At 37.7% G+C, this 22,415-nt stretch overlaps 1 protein-coding gene and 1 pseudogene across 21 annotated transcripts in view; both read left to right on the forward strand.

Annotated features, from left to right (window-relative positions):
• The window catches only part of CDC42BPA (CDC42 binding protein kinase alpha), a 331,921-nt gene that overhangs the window by 40,274 nt on the left and 269,232 nt on the right, over positions 1 to 22,415 (forward strand). The window lies entirely within an intron of this gene.
• LOC134728995 (ubiquitin-like modifier-activating enzyme 5) lies at positions 11,196 to 20,876 on the forward strand (annotated as a pseudogene).

A 22,415-nucleotide genomic window follows, 5' to 3' on the forward strand; every position in this document is an offset into this window, starting at 1 on the left:
CTATTTAAAGCACATATGCAATCTGAAATAGGTTAGAAATTACACCATCTGCATCCATTTAAACCTATAATTAAACATTTGAGTTATAATTTAAAAGTGTTCAAGGCAGTACTTTGCTTTTCAAAAGCTTTGTAGAGACAGTGTAACAACAACAGAAAAATTTCACAACCACTGCTGTAGTGTAGTGGAGAACGCCTGGGCTCTAAAGTCAGTCTTAGTGGCCTAGTTTGAATCTTTTCTCTGGCAATATTGGCTTAGAAGTTAAGTTAAAAACTACTAAGAGTGGCTGGGTGCGGTGGCTCACGCCTGTAATCCCAGCACTTAGGAAGGCCGAGGTGGCTGGATCACGAGGTCAGGAGATTGAGACCATCCTGGCTAATATGGTGAAACCCCGTCTCTACTAAAAATACAAAAAATTAGCCGGGCGTCGTGGCGGGTGCCTGTAGTCCTAGCTACTCGGGAGGCTGAGGCAGGAGAATGATGTGAACCATGGAGGTGGAGCTTGCAGTGAGCCGAGATTGCGCCACTGCACTCCAGCCTGGGCGACAGAGTGAGACTGTCTGAAAACAAACAGACAAAAGTTTTATCCAGTATATCTATTCCTAGTTTTCTAAGAGATTTTAAATTTTTAGTAAAAACTGTTACAGAATTTTATCAATTGTTTGCATGCATTGAGAGGATCTTAATGATTTTTCAGTTTTTAAATTCCATTATGTGGTGATTAACATTGAAGTTTGAATATTAAATCAGTTTTAAATTCCTGGATTAAACTCATCTTGGTTGTGATGGATAACGTATTTCTGGATTTGATTTACTAATTCTTTGATTAGCATATTTTTCGGATTATGTTTGCCAGAGAGATTAGTCTGTAGTCTTGTAATACTGTCCTTGTAAGTTTTAAGTATTAACATTATGCTGTCCTCATAAAAAAGGATGAGATGTAGTCCCTCAAATAATGGTGCCATTTCTACATTTAATATTGAGACGTTTGGAAAAATTTAGTGATAAATCCATCTCATTCTGGAGTTTTCTTGAAAGATTTTAAATTATGGATTCAATTTCTTTATTAGAGATAGGATTGTTTAAGTTCTCTGTTGTTGGTCATTTGGCAAGTTGAGTTTTTCTAGGAATTTGCCCACTTTTAATTTTAAAGTTTATTGGCGTACATTTTTTCACAATGATTTTTTTTTGTTTACTCTCTTAATGTCCATAATTGTACACATTTTTTCTTTTTCTTTTTTTTTTTTTTTTTAGTATTTATTGATCATTCTTGGGTGTTTCTCGGAGAGGGGGATTTGGCAGGGTCATAGGACAATAGTGGAGGGAAGGTTAGCAGATAAACATGTGAACAAGGGTCTCTGGTTTTCCTAGGCAGAGGACCCTGCGGCCTTCCGCAGTGTTTGTGTCCCTGGGTACTTGAGATTAGGGAGTGGTGATGACTCTTAACGAGCATGCTGCCTTCAAGCATCTGTTTAACAGAGCACATCTTGCACCACCCTTAATCCGTTTAACCCTGAGTGGACACAGCACATGTTTCAGAGAGCACGGGGTTGGGGGTAAGGTTATAGATTAACAGCATCCCAAGGCAGAAGAATTTTTCTTAGTACAGAACAAAATGGAGTCTCCTGTGTCCACTTCTTTCTACACAGACACAGCAACAATCTGATCTCTCTTTCCTTTCCCCACATTTCCCCCCTTTCTATTCGACAAAACCGCCATCGTCATCATGGCCCGCTCTCAAGGAGCTGTTGGGCACACCTCCCAGATGGGGTGGCGGCCGGGCAGAGGCGCCCCCCACCTCCCGGACGGGGTGACTGCCGGGAGGGGGCTGCCCCCCACCTCCCGAACGGGGCGGCTGGCCGAGCGGGGGCTGCCCCCCCACCTCCCTCCCAGACGGGGCAGCTGCCGGGCGGAGACGCTCCTCACTTCCCAGACGGGGCGGCTGCTGGGCGGAGGGGCTCCTCACTTCTCAGATGGGGCGGCCGGGCAGAGATGCTCCTCGCCTCCCAGACACGCTCCTCACCTCCCAGACGGGGTGGCAGTCGGGCAGAGACGCTCCTCAGATCCCAGACGGGGTCGCGGCTGGGCAGAGGCGCTCCTCACATCCCAGACGGGGCGGCGGGGCAGAGGCGCTCCCCACATCTCAGACGATGGGCGGCAGGGCAGGGACGCTCCTCACTTCCTAGACGTGATGGCGGCCGGGAAGAGGCGCTCCTCACTTCCCAGACTGGGCGGCCGGGCAGAGGGGCTCCTCACATCCCAGACGATGGGCAGCCAGGCAGAGACGCTCCTCACTTCCCAGAGGGGGTGGCGGCTGGGCAGAGTCTGCCATCTCGGCACTTTGGGAGGCCAAGGCAGGCGGCTGGGAGGTGGAGGTTGTAGCGAGCCGAGATCAGGCCACTGCACTCCAGCCTGGGCAACATTGAGCACTGAGTGAGCGAGACTCCGTCTGCAATCCCGGCACCTCGGGAGGCCCAGGCGGGCAGATCACTCGCGGTTAGGAGCTGGAGACCAGCCCAGCGAACATGGTGAAACCCCTTTTCCACCAAAAAATACAAAAACCAGTCAGGCGTGGCAGCGCGTGCCTGCAATCCCAGGCACTCGGCCGGCTGAGGCAGGAGAATCAGGCAGGGAGGTTGCAGTGAGCCGAGATGGCGGCAGTACAGTCCAGCCTCCGCTTGGCATCAGAGGGAGACCATGGAAAGTGGGAGACCATGGGGAGGGGGGGAGGGGGAGGGGGAACATTTTTTCATTTCTAATATTGTTTATTTGTGTCATCTGTCTTTTTTTCAGCACTCCTTTTAGAGGTTTATCAATCTTGTGAATTTTTGGTAATGTTGATTTTCTCTATTTAATAGTTGTTTTAATTTTATTAACATCTACTCTCATCTGTATTGTCTTTTACTTTTCTCTTTTCCATCTTTTAAAGTTCTATGATTAGCTTGTTAATTTTTAGCATTATTGTTTTCTAATGTAAGTATTAAGACTTTAGATTTCTAAATACCACCTTAGTTGCATCTCATATGTTTTGATATGTTGTCTTTTTATTATTATTCCATTCTAAATGCCCTCTGCTTTCTAATTTTTATTTTTGACCTGTGAATTGTTTAGAGTTATGTCTTAATTTCCAATGCTTTTTTAAAAGAGCCATTAGTTTAAAATATTTTTTATTTGTATCATACTCCAGTATTTAAGATTTAAAAATGTTCTGTATGGTTTTCAAAATAGTATTTCTTCTTGTAGTTGTTGTATTGCATTTGTGTCTACTAGATTCAGCTTGTTACTTAGATTGTTCAAACTTTTGTATGCTTCACTTATCAATTACTGAGACAGGTGTTAAAATTACCTAGCTTAATGGCAAGTTTGCCAATTTTTCTGTGTAACTTGTGTCAGTTTTTGCCCATTTTATACATTGAGGCTAGGTCAGTTAGGTATATAAAGTGTAGAATTTCTGTGTTTTCCTGATGAATTGCACCTTTTTCTAATGACAGTCATTATCTGTAGTGAAGCTTTTTGCCTTAAAGTTTCCCCTTTCTCTTCATATTAATATAAATAATATACCTTTATTTGGATATTACTTACCTGGTTTATCTTTGTCCATACTTTTATTTTCATTCTTTCTGTATTCTTGTGTTTGGATAGTTTTTGGAAACAGCATATAACTGGGTTTTTCTCCTGTGGTGTGAAATCTTTGTATTTTAATGGAGCAGGGAGGCCATTTAGATTTATTATAAATACAGATTTATTTGGATATATTTCTACCATTTAAAAAGCTTTTTCTATATTTATTTTTCCATATGTTCTCACTGTCTTTTAGATTAATTCAGTATATTTGCCAGATTTAATTTTCCCCTCTAGTTGTTTGGAAGACATAACACTTCATTTCTCTTCGGTTTGAGACTGCCCAGTTGAAATTTCCACATTTAAGTTATGAAAGTAATCACTTTCTTTTATGCTCTTCCTAAGGATCCTCTCCTGTGACTTCTAGTCTCTGTTTCTTTTAGTTTAGAAAAAGATAATCTGATTGGAATAGTTTGGGTCAGGTGCCTACTTTTGGATCATAGCTATTATAAGGTGTGGAAGGTGGAGAATTTTTGTGGAGATGTGGCCACTGGGGGGTTCCTTTCCTTCACTCCTTGGATCTCTACTACCCTATTCATGAACTGTATATTGTTAACTTTTATCAGCCGTTTTAGGAGATATATACTACGGAATTGCTGCAAACCCAAATATATGTAATTCCATAGTCTTTCTGTAAGACTATTTCTCTCAAATTTACAGGGTGGGGGAAATATTCTTCCTTTTTTTTTTTTTTTTTTTTGGTGTATACGAATATTTGAAAACTATCAAACCAGGAAACACCTCCCCCCCCCACCACCTCCCAATCCCAAACCTGTCATCTCTCATTGGCTAAGCTGTTCCAAGAGCTTTGGGTTATTTGTGTTTTTTTTTTTTTTTCCTTGTTTCTTCCATTCTTTTCCTTTGGTGCTTATCTGAGAATTCCTAGGGAACTTTGAGGAAGTGTCTTCAGTATTTCACAGTTAGAATGAACTATTGTCCTAACATTTCATGGAGGTTCAGGACCATGGACAGATCACATGTGCTACCTGTCTCAGTCCCACCCACATATTTTAGCAGGTTAAAATATTCTTCTGAAGTCTCCACTGGCATCATTCTTTTCCTTATAAGTTGAACTCCTCCCTATTTTTATCAGTCATCTTACAGCCAGGTCTTGCCTCTTTAAAGTTGTTTTGTTGTTGTTGTTGTTGGGTTTTTTTTTTTTTTGAGACAGAGTTTCGCTCTTGTCGCCCAGGCTGGAGTGCAGTGGTGCCATCTCGGCTCACCGCAGCCTCAGCCTCCTGAGTGTCTGGGATTACAGGCATGCGCCACCACGCCCGGCTAATTTTGTATTTTTTTAGTAGAGATGGGGTTTCTCCATGTTGTCAGGCTGGTCTCGAATTCCCGATCCTCAGGTGATCTGCCCGCCTTGGAGGCATGAGCCACCATGCCCGGCCTTTTTTTTTCAGACAGAGTCTCATTCTGTCACCCAGGCTGGAGCGCAGTGGTGCAATCTCGACTCACTGCAACCTCTGCCTCCCGGGTTCAAGCAGTTCTCCTGCCTCAACCTCCCGAGTAGCTGAGATTACAGGCATGCGCCACCATGCCTGGCTAATTTTTGTATTTTTGGTAGAGATGGGGTTTCACCATGTTTGCCAGGCTGGTCTCAAACTCCTGATCTCACCTTAGGTGATCCACCCACCTTGGCCTCCCAAAGTGCTGGGATTACAGGCGTGAGCCACCGCGCCCAACCCGTCTTTGAAGTTTTTATCTCACTTATGTATAAAATACTTATCTTGCCAATACCTTTGAGTTAGTAAATAGTTTAGTCTCTGCAAAGAAATGGAGAATTAGATAGGTTAAGTAACTTCTTTAATGATGGAGCCAGGTTTTGCAGTCAACTTTTTCTGACTCTGAAACCATATCTCTCAATTACTTGATATACTTCATTAAAAAAATAATTATTCTGTTCATTATACTCTCGGTTTATGACTTTAAAAATATGTTTTAAAATCAACTTATAATTTATTTTTGAAATTACAGGGCCAGGAGCAGTAGCTCACATCTGTAATACTAGCTATTAGGGAGGCTGAGGCAGAGGGTCACTTGCGACCAGGAGTTTGACACCAGCCTGGGCAACATAGTGATATCCCAAATCTAAAATCAAAAACACCTTACACATTTGCCCAATTTTCTATTATAGTGTTCTTTTTTTTCTTACTATATTGTAAGAGCTCCTTGAATTTTAGAGATAGCAACCCTCTGACCATCATAGATTACATATATTTCCCCGTTTGTATTTTTTCTTTTTAACTTAGAGTATTTTAAAAAATAAAACCTCAGTACATAATAAAACTGTATCTTTTATTTAGTTAAATCTTTTCCTTTAGGGTTTTTCTTTTGGCATTCTGTTTAGAAAACTTCTTCCCCATCCAAAGAACATAAAAATATCCAATTCTGATATATCTGTGATATATGTAGGTTATTTTTTAGATTGTCTATATTTGAACTGATAGTTTTAGAACACACTTTAAGAGCAGTAGGGTAAGGACCTTAATATTTCTTTTTAAATGTTTTCTTGGCTTTTCTCCTACATTTATTCTTATAGGTGACCTTAAAATTATCTTTACATTCTCTTTCTTTTTCCAAAATCTAATTTGGAAGAACTTTTAAAAAGATAAAGTGGCCAAACTTTGCTTTTCACTTTTGTCATATTTTAAACATATGAAAGAGTTAAACATTAATTTATAATAGTATTCTTACCAGCTGGATAGAAATACATTTACTTAGTACCTATATTTATTTTTTCTTTCTTTGTAATTTATCTTCTAGGAAGCTATTATGTAAAATTTATGGTAAACCAGTTGTTGATTTATACATTATTAGTGGTGTAATAACTGAGGATGCTTGAAAGAAGGCATGTAATGAGATTGTTGCCATGGGAAGATTGAGTAGGTAACTACCCAGAATGTTTCCCATTTCTAGTACAATATCTGGTATTGAATAGGTGCTCAGTAAAGAGTTAAATACATGAAGAGTTAAATGAATAATGAAGACTTTTTTTGGGTGAATTTACTAAGCTCTTAATTTCAGCCTTATTGATCAGAATCAGAGATACAAGTATATTCAGTAGTCTTATTTATAGGAGGCAAAGTAGATGAACTAGAATGCCAGTTAGGAATTTCCAATAAAGAATATATCTATCAGCCATCAGAGTCATTTGTATTGTTCTCCCCACTGCTTTTTTTTTTCCTACAGGAAAAATTTTATCAGATGTTTACTTGAAGAATGAAACTGGAATAAGGATAGCTACTTTAGTGAATTTAAGTTCTGATAGCATGATAGGAATGATGTGCCAAGTGGATTAATATTTTTGCCCAGTGTTTAACATATCCCTCTACTGTGCACAAAAGACTGCTACCTAAATTTCTCACTCACAGATTTTCTCTACTGATAATATCTGCCTCCTGGCCATGTACTTTCTTTAGCTGTGTCATTAGCTCACCATTAGATCTTGCTCTGATTTAGTCATAATTATTTAAAAGAAAATACACAAGTTGTACATGAATATATGTTTATTTAAAAAACAGTATAATTAACATTTATTGAGCCATTTTATGCACCAGATATCACATTAAGTATTATATATTCTTATTTAATTAAAAACCCATTTTTAACCCATTGAGGGACTCAAACAGGTACTTACATGCCAGTGTTCATAGCACTGGCATGTAATAGCCACTCACAATAGCCAAAAAATGTAAACACCCCAAGTCTTCATTAACTTGTAGTTGGATAAAATGACTGTAGCATAAGCATACAGTGGAGTATTATTTAGCCATAAGAAGAGTGAATTTCTGACACATGCTGTGCAACATCACTGAACCTTGAAAACATGCCTAGTGACATAAGCCAGACATACATGATTCTGCTTATACTCAGTATATAGAATAGGCAAATTCCGTAGAGACAGAATGTAGATTAGTGGTTACCAGGCATGGGATGTGGTGGTGGGTCGGGGAGGGGATGGGGAATTATTGCTTAATGTTTACAGAGTTCTGTGTGGGGTGATGAAGTTGTAGAAATAGTGATCCTAATGTTTGTACAACATTATGAATGTAACTAAAGCTACTGATGTACACTTAACAATAGTTAAAATGGCATATTTTATGTTATGTATTTTTTCCACAAAATAAAATTCAAACAACTCATGACCTAGGTTCTACTATTATCACCATTTTACAAGTGAGGTTTAGAAGAAATAAGTAACTAGTATGAGTTCATGTAGTTAAGTGACAGGCATCTAGACTTGAACTCAGGTTTGTCTGACCCCAGATGCCATATTTTTAATCAGGTGGTTCTCTGCTTTCAGAGATAAAAGTGGAGGTGCCGTCTTTCCTATTCCTTATTTCCATTCTTTTGCACAGAAATTACTTCTGATTCTTTGCTTAATTGTTTGACATGTATCCTTTTAGACCCTCTTCCTATGCATTTACTTAAGTATGTGCATAAATGTGTACAACTTTTTCATTAATTTACATACACAGCATAATTAACATTGTTTATGTGACTGCTTTTTTCATTTAACAGTATGCATTAGAGATGTTTCTATTAATTCATGTAGGTCTACTTCATTTTATTTGCTGCGTGTGTTTCATTGTATGGATATATGTGGGTATAGTGTTTCGTGGCATGGATATCCCGTAATTTATATACCATTTCGGTATTTCCTAGGTAGTTTCCAGTTTTTCATTCTAACATACAGTATTTCAGGACTTATACATATACTCAGAAGTGGAGTTTTTGGGCAAAAGGAATGTACATTTAAAATATTTAGTTACTGCAATATAATATTTCTTCCACCTCAAAGGATACCAGTTTAAACTTCTAACATTGGGATATGAGAGTCCTTGTTTCCTAGGAACAGAGTATTATCAGTCTTTTTTGCCTATCCCATGGTCAGTAATTGATACTTGTTACATTAGTATAAAAATCTCTGATTTACTTCCAGATGTTAGACATTTTCCATATGGTTTTCTTTTGTTTTGAATTGCCAGTGCCTATTTTTCTAATATTAATATTTCTCTTAGTGATTTGTAAAATCTGTATGTTCTATGTGTTAATTTTTTGTTGCGTAAATATTTGTTACAAATATATTTTTCCAATGTTGTTTTATTTTTCTTAAACTTTGTTCGTGTTATCTTTTACCTTACAGGAGACTTAAGTTTTCATATAGATAAATCTTCTTTTTATTATTAATACTTCTGGCTATAAGGCTCTGTGTTGCTAAAACAGCTTTTTCCATTTCAATGTTATGTGAATATGCTCCATTATATTTTCCTAGTATTACTGTAGATTTTAAAAAATTGTTTCTCTAATTATGGCATTATTTTTTGAGTCGTGTGAGCTATGGATTAAAGTTTTTTTCCAAATAGTTCATCTTTCTCCCACTCATTTAAAATACCTATACCTGAGCCCATTTCTGCTTCATTGTTCTATTGGTTCAGGGGTCAGCAGACTGACACACAAGACAAATCTGGCCTACTGCCTTGTTTTTGTAAATACAGATTTATTGGAACATAGCCCCACCTATTTGTTTACATACTGTTTTTGTTTTGATTATGCAAGGGCTGAGTTGAATAGTTGGCACAGAGACTAAAGAGCTCACAAAGCCTGCAATATTTACTGTGGCCTTTACAGAAAAGGTTTGCCAACCCCTGAATTAGTCTCTTTTCTAATACCAGACTTTTTTTAAAATAAAAATATGAATATGGGCTGAGCCCAGTGGCTCATGCCTGTAATCCCAGCACTTTGGGAGGCCAAGGTAGATGGATTGCTTGAGCCCAGGAGTTTGAGACCAGCCTGGGCAACATGGCAAAACCCTGTCTCTACAAAAAATACAAAAATTAGCCAGGCGTAGTAGCATGTGCCTGTAGTCGCAGCTACTTGGGAGGCTGAGGTGGGAGGATTGTTTCAGCCCAGGAGGTTGAGGCTGCAGTGAACCGGGATCACGCCAGTACACTCCAGCCTGAATGACAGAGCAAGACCCTGTCTTTAAAAAAAAAGTGTGTGTGTATATATATATATATATATACACACACACACTATATATATATACATACTATATATATACACACACTATATATACATATATACACTATATATATACAGAAAAAATATACATATATACATACACATACAAAATACACATATAAATGTGTATTAATGGGTGTGTCTGTCTCCTCCCCATATCACAATATTTTATTTTATTTATATATACCCTTGTGGGGGCGTGTGTCTTTTCCTACCAGATATCAAAACTAATAAATTATAGTAAAAGTAGAGTCTGGTATTGGAAAAGAAACCGACTAAAACAGAATTGGCAAACTTTTTCTGTAAAGGCTACAATAAATACTTTGGCTTTGTGAGCTGCACCGTCTCTGTGCCAGCTATTCAACTCAGCCCTTATGTCGTGAAAGCAAACAAAAACAATACATAAACAAATGGATGGGGCTGTGTTCCAATAAAAACACCTGTGTTTTAAACATTTTTCATGATTATTCTGCATTTCCTTTTGCACCTGAACTTCAGAAATAGTTAACTTCAATCAGATACCACATTAGGCTTTCTTTTAAGGCGAACTTAAAAAAAATGTTACTTTTCAGAGATTACATTTTATCTACAATTTTGCCATTTTAAAATACTTGATTAAGTAATGGTACTAGCTCCAGTGCCTGGGACATGGTAGGTGTACAATAAATACGTGCTACTAGTATGAATGGTCCAAGATTCTTCCTGCCATGTCTTTTGTCTGGTGATATGGTTTAGCTCTGTGTCCCCACCCGAATCTCATTTCGAATTGTTACCCCCTCGTATTGAGGGAGGGACCTGGTGGGAGGTGATTGGATCATGGGGCCAATTTCCCCCATGCTGTTTTGTGATAGTGAGGGAGTTCTCACAAGATTTGATGGTTTTAAAAGTGGCATTGCCCTTGCTTGCTCTCCTGCTGCCTTGTGAAGAAGGTGCTTGCTTCCCTTTTCACCTTCTGCCATGATTGTAAGTTTTCTGAAGCCTCCCCAGCCATGTGGAACTGTAAGTCAATTAAACCTCTTTTGTTTATAAATTACCCAGTCTCAGGTAGTATCTTTATAGAAGTGTGAAAACAGACTAATACACCTGGAAAATCGCCTGTCTGATGGGTATAGATATTCATTAGCAGGCATCTATCACCTTTTATCTGATAACATCTATGTGAGTTGCATACATGACATGATATAGATTAGGTTGTACATTTTTTAAATGCTTAAGGGCCAGCAAACATTCCTAAAACATTAAAATATAGTAATACTATTCCTTCCCCTCTCACAGGTCTTCTAGTAGATGATCTTATCTAAGCTTTAAGAGATCACTGGATTCCTAAAGTGATTTTATTTTGTAGAATTATGTATTCTGTTATGTATTTTAGTAACAGATTTGAACTAAATTGGATATAGTAGGGATTTCATTCATAAATTATCATTCAACACTAAATGCAAATTCTTGGCTGAAGGAGCTTATAGAAACAAAATCTATTTTGTTATAAAAATGCATAAATTAAGCATTTTCTTAGTAGGACCAAACTTTTTGTGATATGTTAGAGTGACTAACTTTTCTTTCCTAATCTTGTAATATCCTTCTATAGACATTTAAAGTTTTACTTCTTTATGCCTTCCCCAACAACTTTAAACCAATGTTTTCCTGCTCTTTCTGATCTCATGCTAAAGACTGTATGCTAGATGGTCTGGTTGTAAATCCCAGTTCCTTCATTTATTTGAGTATTTAAGGGCCAACAAAATTGTCAGAAATTAGTTTAAAAACGTAAATAAATGGACTATAGGTCACATAAATTATTTTGTTTTCTCATTTAAAATGAAGCTAGTAATGCTACCTATCTTCATAGTTTGTTGTGTGTCTTGGACAAGTTGGTATGCAAAACATAAAATGTCAAGCTTGTTAAATGGAGTTAATCTGAAGATTATGAGTCCTATTCTGATAGCCTAATTGAGAAAAAGTGCCACAAACATGTGTAGTTTCAATTTACAGATGCAGAGATAAGTTATAGACTAGTGATAAACTTGGCAAAATTTCCAGGTAAGATTATCTTTCACTGGATAGAATTATATTTTGACTTCATGCTTAATATTTTTAAGAGCATTTGCTTGGCCATAACAATACAACTAACAGTGATCGAAAACACAAGAACATTTATTAGTAAATAAGTCTTGAGGCAGGCAATCCCAGGGTTGGCTCTCTGGCTCAGCAGTGTCAGTGTTAGATTGCCAGGTCTCTGAAGCTCTTCTGTTTTTCCTTTCATGGTTGCAAGACAGCTCCTAAAAGAGCGTATCATCATAGTAATATATAGAGTAGAGAGACAGCATTCGAGAAAGGGCTTTCTCCTTGTTCTTCTTACTCATTAAGGAAAGACCCTAGAAGCTCTCAGGCCCTTTCTATTAATGGTCAAAATAATATAAAGCAAGTTTCACACAGATGCCTGACCAAACAATGGAAAAGGGGAAAGGGCTTATACCAGTTATACTGGCATATACCAATTATAATTCATCATCTGGGGTAAAACAAATTGCCACTACCCAGAAATAGGGTCTGTCAGTGAGGAAGAAGGGAAGATTAGTTGTTAGGTAACTAGGCAGTCTGCCACATACGATATTCATTTGTTTAAGTGACTTACAAAGTAACAAGGTTTAAAATAGTGAACAAAGCGGACTTAATCCCCGGAATTCTTGAGTTTTTTTTTTTTCTTTCTCTGTTTAAGAGATGCCATTTTTGTTGGGATATTATTATGCATTTTCTTGTCTCCTGAATGCTTATAAGTGTTAGAGTTCAAACGAGGACCTTCTGTGGACCATCAGTTTTTAAAAATACATTCCTTAGAAGAAAAACATTCACTTAAAAATGTTTTATTTTTACAATTATGTATTAGTATTTCTAGTTTCAGAGAGGAGGAGAAACTAGGGTCTAGAGGATAATATACCCAAGTTCAAATAGATGGGAGGTTCTAATTGTAATATCAGTTAATAATTTTTGAATCTTTTTTTTTTTTTTTAAGACGGAGTCTCGCTCTGTCGTCACCAGGCTGGAGTGCAGTGGCGTGATCTTGGGTCACTGCAACCTCCACCTCCCGGATTCAAGCGATACTCCTGCCTCAGCCTCCCGAGGAGCTAGGATTACAGGTGCATGCCACAATTCCGCCCGCCTTGGCCTCCCAAAGTGCTGGGATTACAGGCATGGGCCACTGTGCCCGGCCTAATTTTTGAAACTTTTTTTTATGCCCCACGTACTGTACTTACTACTTTTCATAAATTGTTTTATTAAATCCTCATGACCCTGTGAGGGTTATGAGGTATAGGTACCTGTACAGGTAGGGAAACGAAGCCTTTTGTGTTTAAATAACTTCTCAAGGTCTCACAGCTACTAAGCGGCAATCAAACTAACACCTCAGGGTTGTTAGATGCCAAAGTGTGCACTTTTAGCACGCTTTGGTGTTTGTGCCGCCGGTCTTCCTACCACTGTGGAAGTGGTTGCTGGGATCTTAGTACACAGCATGTTAAAGTTTCTGTTAAATTTTGGTACTGTTAGTTTTACCTTGGATACAATGCAATGCAGGATTTTTTTCCTGCTACGTCCATGAAGCCAAATCCTCAGTGTGATGACAGAAATTGCAGAAAGAATATAAGAAAAAGGTAGCAGCACTGCCCAAATGAGGTTATACAAGAAGAGGAAGAGATAATCCATGAATATACCGAGCGGGGTATTGAGCTGGTATCTGAGGTTTTAGAAGAGGAATTGAAAAATTCTTCAGGTCCAGTTCTAGACTTACCTGAAGGAATTACAGTGGCATACACAATTCCAAAAAAGCAAGAAGATTCTGTCACTGAGGTAACAGTGGAAGATTCTTTAAAGCTTGGAAGACCTCATGGCCAAGATTAAGAATATGTACATAATGGACTGGCATATATTTTATTTCTCATGTTAAAGCCTCTTACCTTGAAATTAAAAAAATTTTAAAACTGATAAAACTTAGGGCAACATTAATTAATGTATACTCTTAACTGAATTGTTATACTTTTTGAAAATCCCGTGACTTGCTTGTTTCTCTCCACTCCAACTAAATCATTAACTCTCCTAAAATGTATGTTTCATTCTAGTAAGAAAACCTCAAAGGATATTGTAGGATATAAATCTTATTTGAAAATATAGCCATTGAAATGTTTTGGCCTTTTGGAGTTGGGGAATGACAAATCTGATCCTGGAATCTTTTTCTTTTCAGTAATCCCTTGTGTCTGTTGCCTGAGGGACATGGACAATAAAGCAGTACATGATCCTCATATATAGGGAGAAGGACAAGGCATATAGCTTATTTATTAGAGCCAGCAAGCATCTGCTCATTATGTTTGGAATTGCTTTCTATAAGAAAATTGCCCTCTACTACTAACTTGACCAAAAATGAATTTAAAATAGCCTGTGAAATAACATCCTCTCAAATGTTTGCTGATGAAATTCAAGTTGAAATGTATTCATTGCAAAAGTCTATAAACCTGTGGATTATATATTCAAAATAAGACAAAGGCAAATAAAAAGCAGCTATCTTCATGAATAGACAAAGTTGCTTTCAGGAAGTATAAATTATATTCTGCACTGACCAAAGAATAGAAGTTATTGCATCTGTGGAACATATATCTGGAGTTACTATACTAAAGAGCAGGGCATGAATTTAGACTAAAATCCATCCAGATTACACTCATTCTTTAGGCCACTCCTGGATACTTCATTTACATTTGATTCTTGGCTGGGCGCGGTGGCTCATGCCTGTAGTCCCAGCACTTTGGGAGGCTGAGGTGGGTGGATCACCTGAGGTCAGGAGTTCGAGACCAGCCTGGCCAACATGGTGAAACCCCGTCTCTACTAAAAATACAAAAATTAGCCGGGCATGGTGGTGGGCGCCTGTAATCCCAGCTACTTGGGAGCCTGAGGTAGGAGAATCACCTGAACCCGGGAGGCGGAGACTGCAGTGAGCCAAGATCATGCCATTACACTGCAGCCTGGGTGCAGAGTGAGACTCTGTTTCAAAAAAAAAAAAAAAAATTGATTCTCAAGGTAATGAGATATCAGCAAGGTTTGTCTTGTATAGTGGGCATAAAAGAAAAGTTCTAAATTGCCTCTGCAATGACTTGTAGTCAGTGGAAGAGTATCATTTTCCCTGATCATGACCACTACACTGTAAATTGATATAAATTAACTTTCTCTGGAGTTACACACAAATAACGAAGATTTAAGAGAACCTTGGCTGAAATAAATTTCCAATTGTTTGGAGGCTAATAAATACCATGCAGGTGTAACCATTAAAAAAACTATTATATACACTACTATATTATGTAAACTACAATATTTTAGCTTTTCTGTGTGAGAAAGTGATTTTTGTTTGTTTGTTTGTTTGAGACAGAGTCTTGCTCTGTCATCCAGGCTGGAGTGCAGTGGCACGATCTTGGCTTTCTGCAGCCTCAGCTCCCGGGTTCCAGTGATTCTCTTGCCTCAGCCTCCCAAGTAGCTGGGATTACAGGCGTGTGCCACCATGCCTGGCTAATTTTTGTATTTTTAGTAGAGACGAGATTTCACCATGTTAGCCAGGCTGGTCTTGAACTCCTGACCTCAAGTGATCTGCCCACCTCTACCTCACAGGGTGCTAGGATTACAGGCATGAGCCACTGCACCCAGCCAAAAGTGATTTCATAAAAATTGTTAAAAATCTGTAGCTGCTTTGTTACCTTCATTAACTCTTTGTGATTAAAGTTGCAAGTTTATTGCAGTAATGGGAATGTGTTAGATTAATGTTTAGGTGAGTTATATTTTAAAATCTGTGTAGTATATTTATAGTTCACCCAGTAATTAGAACACCGTATCTTAATTCCTTATTGTTCCTCTAGTGTGTCATAGGAGGTAGAGTTTATTGATGCTGGGATTGCGGATGTGAAAATAACATTCTCAGGGTATCTTATGACTTAAAAGGCCGATTTTTTAACCAGTGATATTTTCTGTGATTGTCTATAATTTGGTTTAAATTTATACTTAATAAGGGCCAGAATACATGGCTATATTCTTAGTATCCTTTAGAACATTATTTCTTAGTCAAAGTTTCTGAGGCATCTAGCAACATTTTACATGATATATAAAATTGGAGGTAAATGTGCTTTTTCTTGGGAGGAATTCATAGCCTTAAACTATTCTTGGAGGAGTGTATGATTCTCTCTCTGTACTTTCCCCTGTTTTTCAATTATTGCTTCAGAGTATTTTTTTTTTAAGTTTGAGTACTTTAAACAGCATAGAGAAGTAAATCGGTGACTTAAAAATTCATTATTTTGTCCTATATGCACATGTTAATATATCATTACATTTCAGTGGCAGTATTTTTCATTTCTTGTTTTACTTGGTTAATTTTCAAATCTCTGTTCTTTCATTATCATTTGTATTTCTTCTATCTCTTGAATCATTGTTACCCACTTCATGGTATTTTTCAGATTGTGTTATTCTCTTGAGTTCTTGAGGGTACTAATCTTCCCCATTTGTTTTGATTGCCAACTTTCCCCATTTTGGTGTTCTATTTCCTCATTTAGTTTAATTTTTTTTCAATTGTGAGCTCACTTTTGACTGAGGTAGATTTTTCTGGGATGAGTTCTTTTCCCTCTGAATGCTTTTGCTTCTGTGGGATAGGAACTAGATTTAATATTAATTTCTTGGCAGAGGATTTCTTTACCACATGGGCAGTATGGATTCAGACTCCAAACCCTCATGTTTTCCTCTTATGCTGCCCCCCACCAACACCCTAGGTTGCTTCACTGGACAAGAATCAGAATTTTTATTATTCCCTGACATGGGGTCCTGGTTTTAATGAGAGGTAATCATTCCAGTCCTCTACCTCTGTTAAGCCACCAGCAATACCTTCATTCGTTGTGGATCGAATGATCCCTAACAGGCACCTGTTAGGGCCTGTGTCCAGGACTTTTGCTTTTGCAGCATCTATTCCTGTGTTTAAAGTTTTGATTATTTTTCTTTATTTCTAATTCTTGGGGATTTCTCTTCCTTTCTTCTCCTTCATTAGTTTGATTGTATGTTTAAAATCTCTCATGGTTGTTTGTTTTATTCAGCATTTCTATGTGTATTTGTGTATGTGTGGGTCTGTGTTACTGCTTACTGTGTTGTCAAGCCCATATATGCACAAGGACTATTTTGAAACTTTGTTTAATAATAACTCAGGCTAGGTGCGGTGGCTCAGGCCTGTAACTCCAGCATTTTGGGAGGCCAAGGCAGGCAGATCACCTGAAGTCAGGAGTTCAAGACCAGCCTGGCCAACATGGTGAAACCCCGTCTCTACTAAAAATACAAAAATTAGCTGGGCATGATGGCACGCACCTGTAATTACAGCTACTTAAGAGGCTGAGGCATGAGAATTGCTTGAATCCTGGAGGTGGAGGTTGCAGTGAGGTGAGATCACACCACTGCACTCCAGCCTGGGCAACAGAGCGAGACTCTGTCTCAAAAAAAAAAAAAAAAAAAGAAAAACTCAATTATTCTGTTAAAAAATTTTAATATGAAAGATACTGGTGCTTAAAGGTGAATAATACTGTTTTTAACCTTCATGTGTCTGTGGTTGTAAAAAGTCTCAAATATACCACCTGTAACTTTGTTCTTTGTATATTTTAACTTATTAGTGTATAGTCACAGTATTACAGAATTTAGACACAGAGCCTGGCATAATTGATAACAGTTTTAACATGGCTTTATTAACTACTCTTTTCTCATTCTTCCCTATTCTCTTCTAGTCTCCCTTTTGCATGGATTATTCTCTTTTCCTGCCCTACTGTTGGTTCCAGATTCTTATGTTATTCCATTGCAGATAAGGGAGAAGAAGAATGGTAGAATGGAAACCCACTGGAGAAATTCGAGACGAAAGAGAAGAAGGAAAATAATGGGTGAAGGGAAGGTTAAAATTTCTTGCTCCAGCACTCTCTGTTCTCTTCCAGGCCTTATCTTACTCCTTCAGACTCTGTCTTTATTTCTCATCTTTTCTTCTCACTTATGCCTCTGCCTTTCCACTCTCTCTTTCTATTGGACACTTTCTTTCTGACACCATGGTAGCTATCACTAGTGGCTTGCAATCTATGTTCCTACCACCTGGCCAGTAGTTGTAGGGAGGAAGGAGGTTGGATGGGAGAATTGAAGGAGACTCTGTTGTTGGATCTTGGGCTACACAGAGTAGGGAGAAAGATGTACCTTGCAAGGTATACCAGGCATTTTGTACTGGAACTTTGAGTTCTTTTTCTTCTAGAATTATTCATTTATCTGTTCATTAAACAGTAAACAATGAACCCCAGGCAGTGTTTTAGGAACTCACATAGAAACATACTTTGTTCTTTTCAGTTTCAGAGATCTTTTTTATTTAACTTAGAATTATTTCACTTTTGAATCTCTTAATTTCAGCATCTGTATTTATTTCAAACCTTTTGGGAATAAAGAGGCAACTTGTTATATTGGAAAGGCTTTTGGAGCCTGATAGATCTGAGTTTTAATCCTGTCTTTGCCACTTGCTAGGTATGTAATATTCAGGAATTTATATTATCTTTCTAAACCTTTTTTTTTTTTTTTTCTGTAAAATGGGAAGTTCTTGGTATGGTACTTGGCTTAGATGGCTCCCAATAAAATAATGCCTGCTAAGATTATTATTATCACACAGAAAGTTTGTCCTTAGTACCAAATCAGTTTTTTTTGTTTTTGTTTTTGTTTTGCCAAGAAGTACTTTTAAAACTAGAGTACATTAAGACAATGATTAAAGGATTCTGTTTTATTTATTTTTATATCACATTCTTGAAGTTTGGACAAGTTATCATAATTTACATAAAACTATTACTTCTAAGCTATTACTTCTAAGTTGGTGTGCCCTTCTCTGAGCTAGCTGTGTCATAGTAGTACTGTGACTTACTAGTCAAGTTTAGGCCGGCAAGTCACATACTATGTTTAGGCCTTATAATATTAATGAGGGTTAATAATATGTACCTTATGGATTTTATGATAACTAAATTATGTATTAGTTTGGAAGCTAACCGTGTCTAGTTGTGAGCTGAAAACCAAGTATTTAGTGTAAGATTCAGGCTTGTTCGGAAAATACAAGGCAGGGATGCAATCAAATGTCAGGAATCGCCAGAACACCGGGAATAAGGAAGCTATCGGAACACTTCCTTTTCTCATTGTCTTTGCCTTTCTCTATGCATCTGCTTTGTTTTTCTCTTTCATTATGTGGAACTGATTTTCTCTTTTGCTTTTAGCGTCATAGTAGGATGTTTGCCTCAACACTTGCTGAGTTTGTATGTTAATTCTTGTAATCATCTGCAGAGACTGACTCTGAGTTAGGTTTGAAATTACTTGTCCCCCAGCTTAGGTCAGATTTCCATATTGGTTCAGTTAACACTGGCCAGTTAAATGGGTCCTCACAATATGCACTTGGCCCACCCCTGAGAACTGAGGGGGAGATTTTCAGAAAAAGGGAGGGAGGCGGCGTGGCAGATACCTCAGAAAGTGTGTGCCACAAGTGAAGTCATTTAAGTATACAGCACTGAAGAAAGTCAAGGTATTGTTATCATTAGATGATGTAGTACTTTGTGAAATATCACTAATAGCATCTATTCAGAATAGCATGTCATTTATCTACCAGCGCAACAGATCTGATTAGTCCCTTATATGTCCTTGATTTTTGTCAAGGGCAGTAGCGTAGTGATTATTATATCTTTTTCAATTGTTGTAATGAATATAAAGTCTTTTGCAATTTGTCTTTTATATTCAAAATTATTTTAATCATAGAGTGTGCTTGAAATGAACTTTTTGGTGGATATAATTTTTAAGAACATATCTTTGTATAAAAGCACTTTTGTTAAATATTGCTAATGAACTTTTTTTGGGAATAAGTTGAACGTATAATCAGTTTTTTTTCAAATGCAGCATAGAAATAAGAAATATTCAAGTAATTGATACATGATTCTTTTGGTTCTATCATTGAATTTCTGAACTCTCAGCTATAACTTGTTAAGGCATCTTTTAAATTATCCCAGACATTATGAATGGAGTGCTCAGTAATGATTTGTATAACCCTTAGCTTTGTTTTGATTCATTTTCTTTATACTACTTAGGGTATCATCATATGACAAGATAACTATATACCCCTGTATAGACACTTAATATTGTTAATATTTATTGTTCTGTGTTCATATTTACCCCAAATTAGAATAGTGAGTAGGTATAATTTACCTGAGGTGTCAGCTCTGCAGCACACTTTTTCTGAATTTCTGATTTAGTCTGGGTTGGGGAGCTAGGTTTCGGTTTAAGGATACCTTTGTTTTGTGATTTTGTGATATAGTAGAAATCAAAACTGCTTTTAAGTATAGAAGACTGGTGTTACAATTATTTGGGGGGATAGTCAGGCTCCCATTTTCAGTTCTTTTTTTTTTTTTTTTTTCCCGGACAGGGTTTCACCCTGTTGCCCAGGCTGGAGTGTAGTGGCGCCCTCTAAGCTTACTGCAGCCTTCATCTCCTGGGCTAAAGTGGCCCTCCCACTTCAGTCTCCTGAGTAGCTGGGACTGCAGGCACAAGCCACCGTGTCCGGCCGATTTTTATATTTGTATTTTTGTAGAGACGGGGTTTTGCCACGTTGCCCACGCTGGTCTTGAACTCCTAGACTCAAGCAATCCGTCTGCTTTGGCCTCCCAAAGTATTGGGATACAGGCGTGAACCACCACACCCGGCCCCATTTTTAGTTCTAATAGGTCTGTATGTATCGCCCACCTTGTCATACTTGTGTGTAATTTTTTTTAAAAAAAGGTTTCACCCACCTTGTCAAACTTACGTGTGATTTTTAAAAAAGTTTTCTTCCTTTTTTTTTTGAGACAGAGTCTCACTCAATCGCCCAGGCTGGAGTGCAGTGGCATAATCTTGGCTCACTGCAACCTCCGCCTCCTGGGTTCTAGTGATTCTCCTGTCTCAGCCTCCCAAGTAGCTGGGATTACAGGTGCCCATTTACTACCATGCCCATTTAATTTTTGTATTTTTGGTAGAGACAGGGTTTCACCATGTTGACCAGGCTGGTCTCGAACTCCTGACCTCAGGTGATTCACCCGCCTTGGCTTCCTACAGTGCTGGGATTACAGGCGTGAGCCACTGTGCCCAGCATCTTCCTATTTTGTTTTAAAACAGCTTTACTGACATGATTGACATACCAAACAATTCACCTGTTTGAAGTATACAATTCAGTGGTTTTGATATCTTACTAATTTTTAAAAATTGTGGTAAAATACATATAACAAAATTTGCCATTTTGACCACTTTTACATGTACAATTCAGTGGCATTAAATTATATTTATAATGTTATGTAACAACCATCACATAGCTGTCTCTAAAACTTTTTCATTATCCAAAGAGAAATTCTGTAACCATTAAGCCATAAGTTTTCATTCTCCTGTCCCCCAGCCCTTAGTAACCTTTAATCTACTTTCTGTCTCTATGAATTTGCCTATTCTAGATATTTCATTTAAGTGATGTAATATCTTTGCCTTTTAATGCCTGTCTTACTTTACTTAGCATGTTTTCAAGATTTATCCACATTATAGCACGTATCAGACCTTAACTTCATTTTAAAGCTGCTTAACATACTGGTGTGTGTGTGTGTGTGTGTGTGTGTGTGTGTGTCTGTCTGTATATATATATATATATATATATATATCACATTTTGTTTATCTGTTCATCTCTTGATGGACATTTGGATAATTTCCACCTTTTGGCTACTGCGAATAATGCTGTCATGAACATCATTGTACAGATATCTGTTTGAATCTCTTCTTTTGATTCTCTTGGGTACATAGGAATGGAATTGCTGGGATATGTTGGTAAATCTATGTTTAGCTTTTTGAGGAACTACCCAACTGTTTTACAAAGCAGCAGTAACATTTTATATCCCCTCTAGCAATGTATGAGGGTTCCAGTTTCTCCACATCCTCTTCATCACTCGTTGTTTTCTGTTTTATTTAATTAATTTAAAAAATTCAGCTATTGTAGAGGTTGTGAAGTGGTATCTCATTGTGGTTTTGGTTTTCATTTCCTTAATGATTAGTGATGTTGAGTATCTTTTCATATGTGTTTTGGCCATTTTTATATATCTTCATATATATATTTTACTTTTAAGTTCTGGGATACATGTGCAGAACATGCAGGTTTGTTACATAGGTATACATGTGCCATGGTGGTTTGCCACACCTATCAACCTGTCATCTGTGTTTTAAGCCCTGCGTGCATTAGTTATTTATCTAATGCTTTCCCTCCTCTTGGCCCCCACCCCAACAGGCCCCAGTGTGTGATGTTCCCCTCCCTGTGTCCATGTATGTTCCATTGTTCATCTCCCACTTATGAGTGAGAACATGTGGTATTTGGTTTTCTGTTCCTGTGTTAGTTTGTTGAGAATGATGATTTCCAGCTTCATCCATGTCCCTGCAAAGGACATGAACTCATTCTTTTTTCATTTTTATTTACCTTCTTTGGAGAAATGTTTATTAAAACTTTTGCCCATTTTTGAATTGGGGTTTTTTGTTGTTGACTTGTAGGAGTTCTTTGTATATTCTGGTATTAATTCCTTAGTAGATACATGATTTGCAAATGCTTTTCCCATTCTATGGGTTGTCTTTTCTCTCTCTCCATATGAATTTTAGGATGAGTTTTTCTATTTCTGTAATGCCATTGTAATTTTGATAGGGATTGCTTTGAATCTGTG

This window comes from Pan paniscus, chromosome 1 (assembly GCF_029289425.2).
Source record: "Pan paniscus chromosome 1, NHGRI_mPanPan1-v2.0_pri, whole genome shotgun sequence".
NCBI lineage: Eukaryota > Metazoa > Chordata > Mammalia > Primates > Hominidae > Pan > Pan paniscus.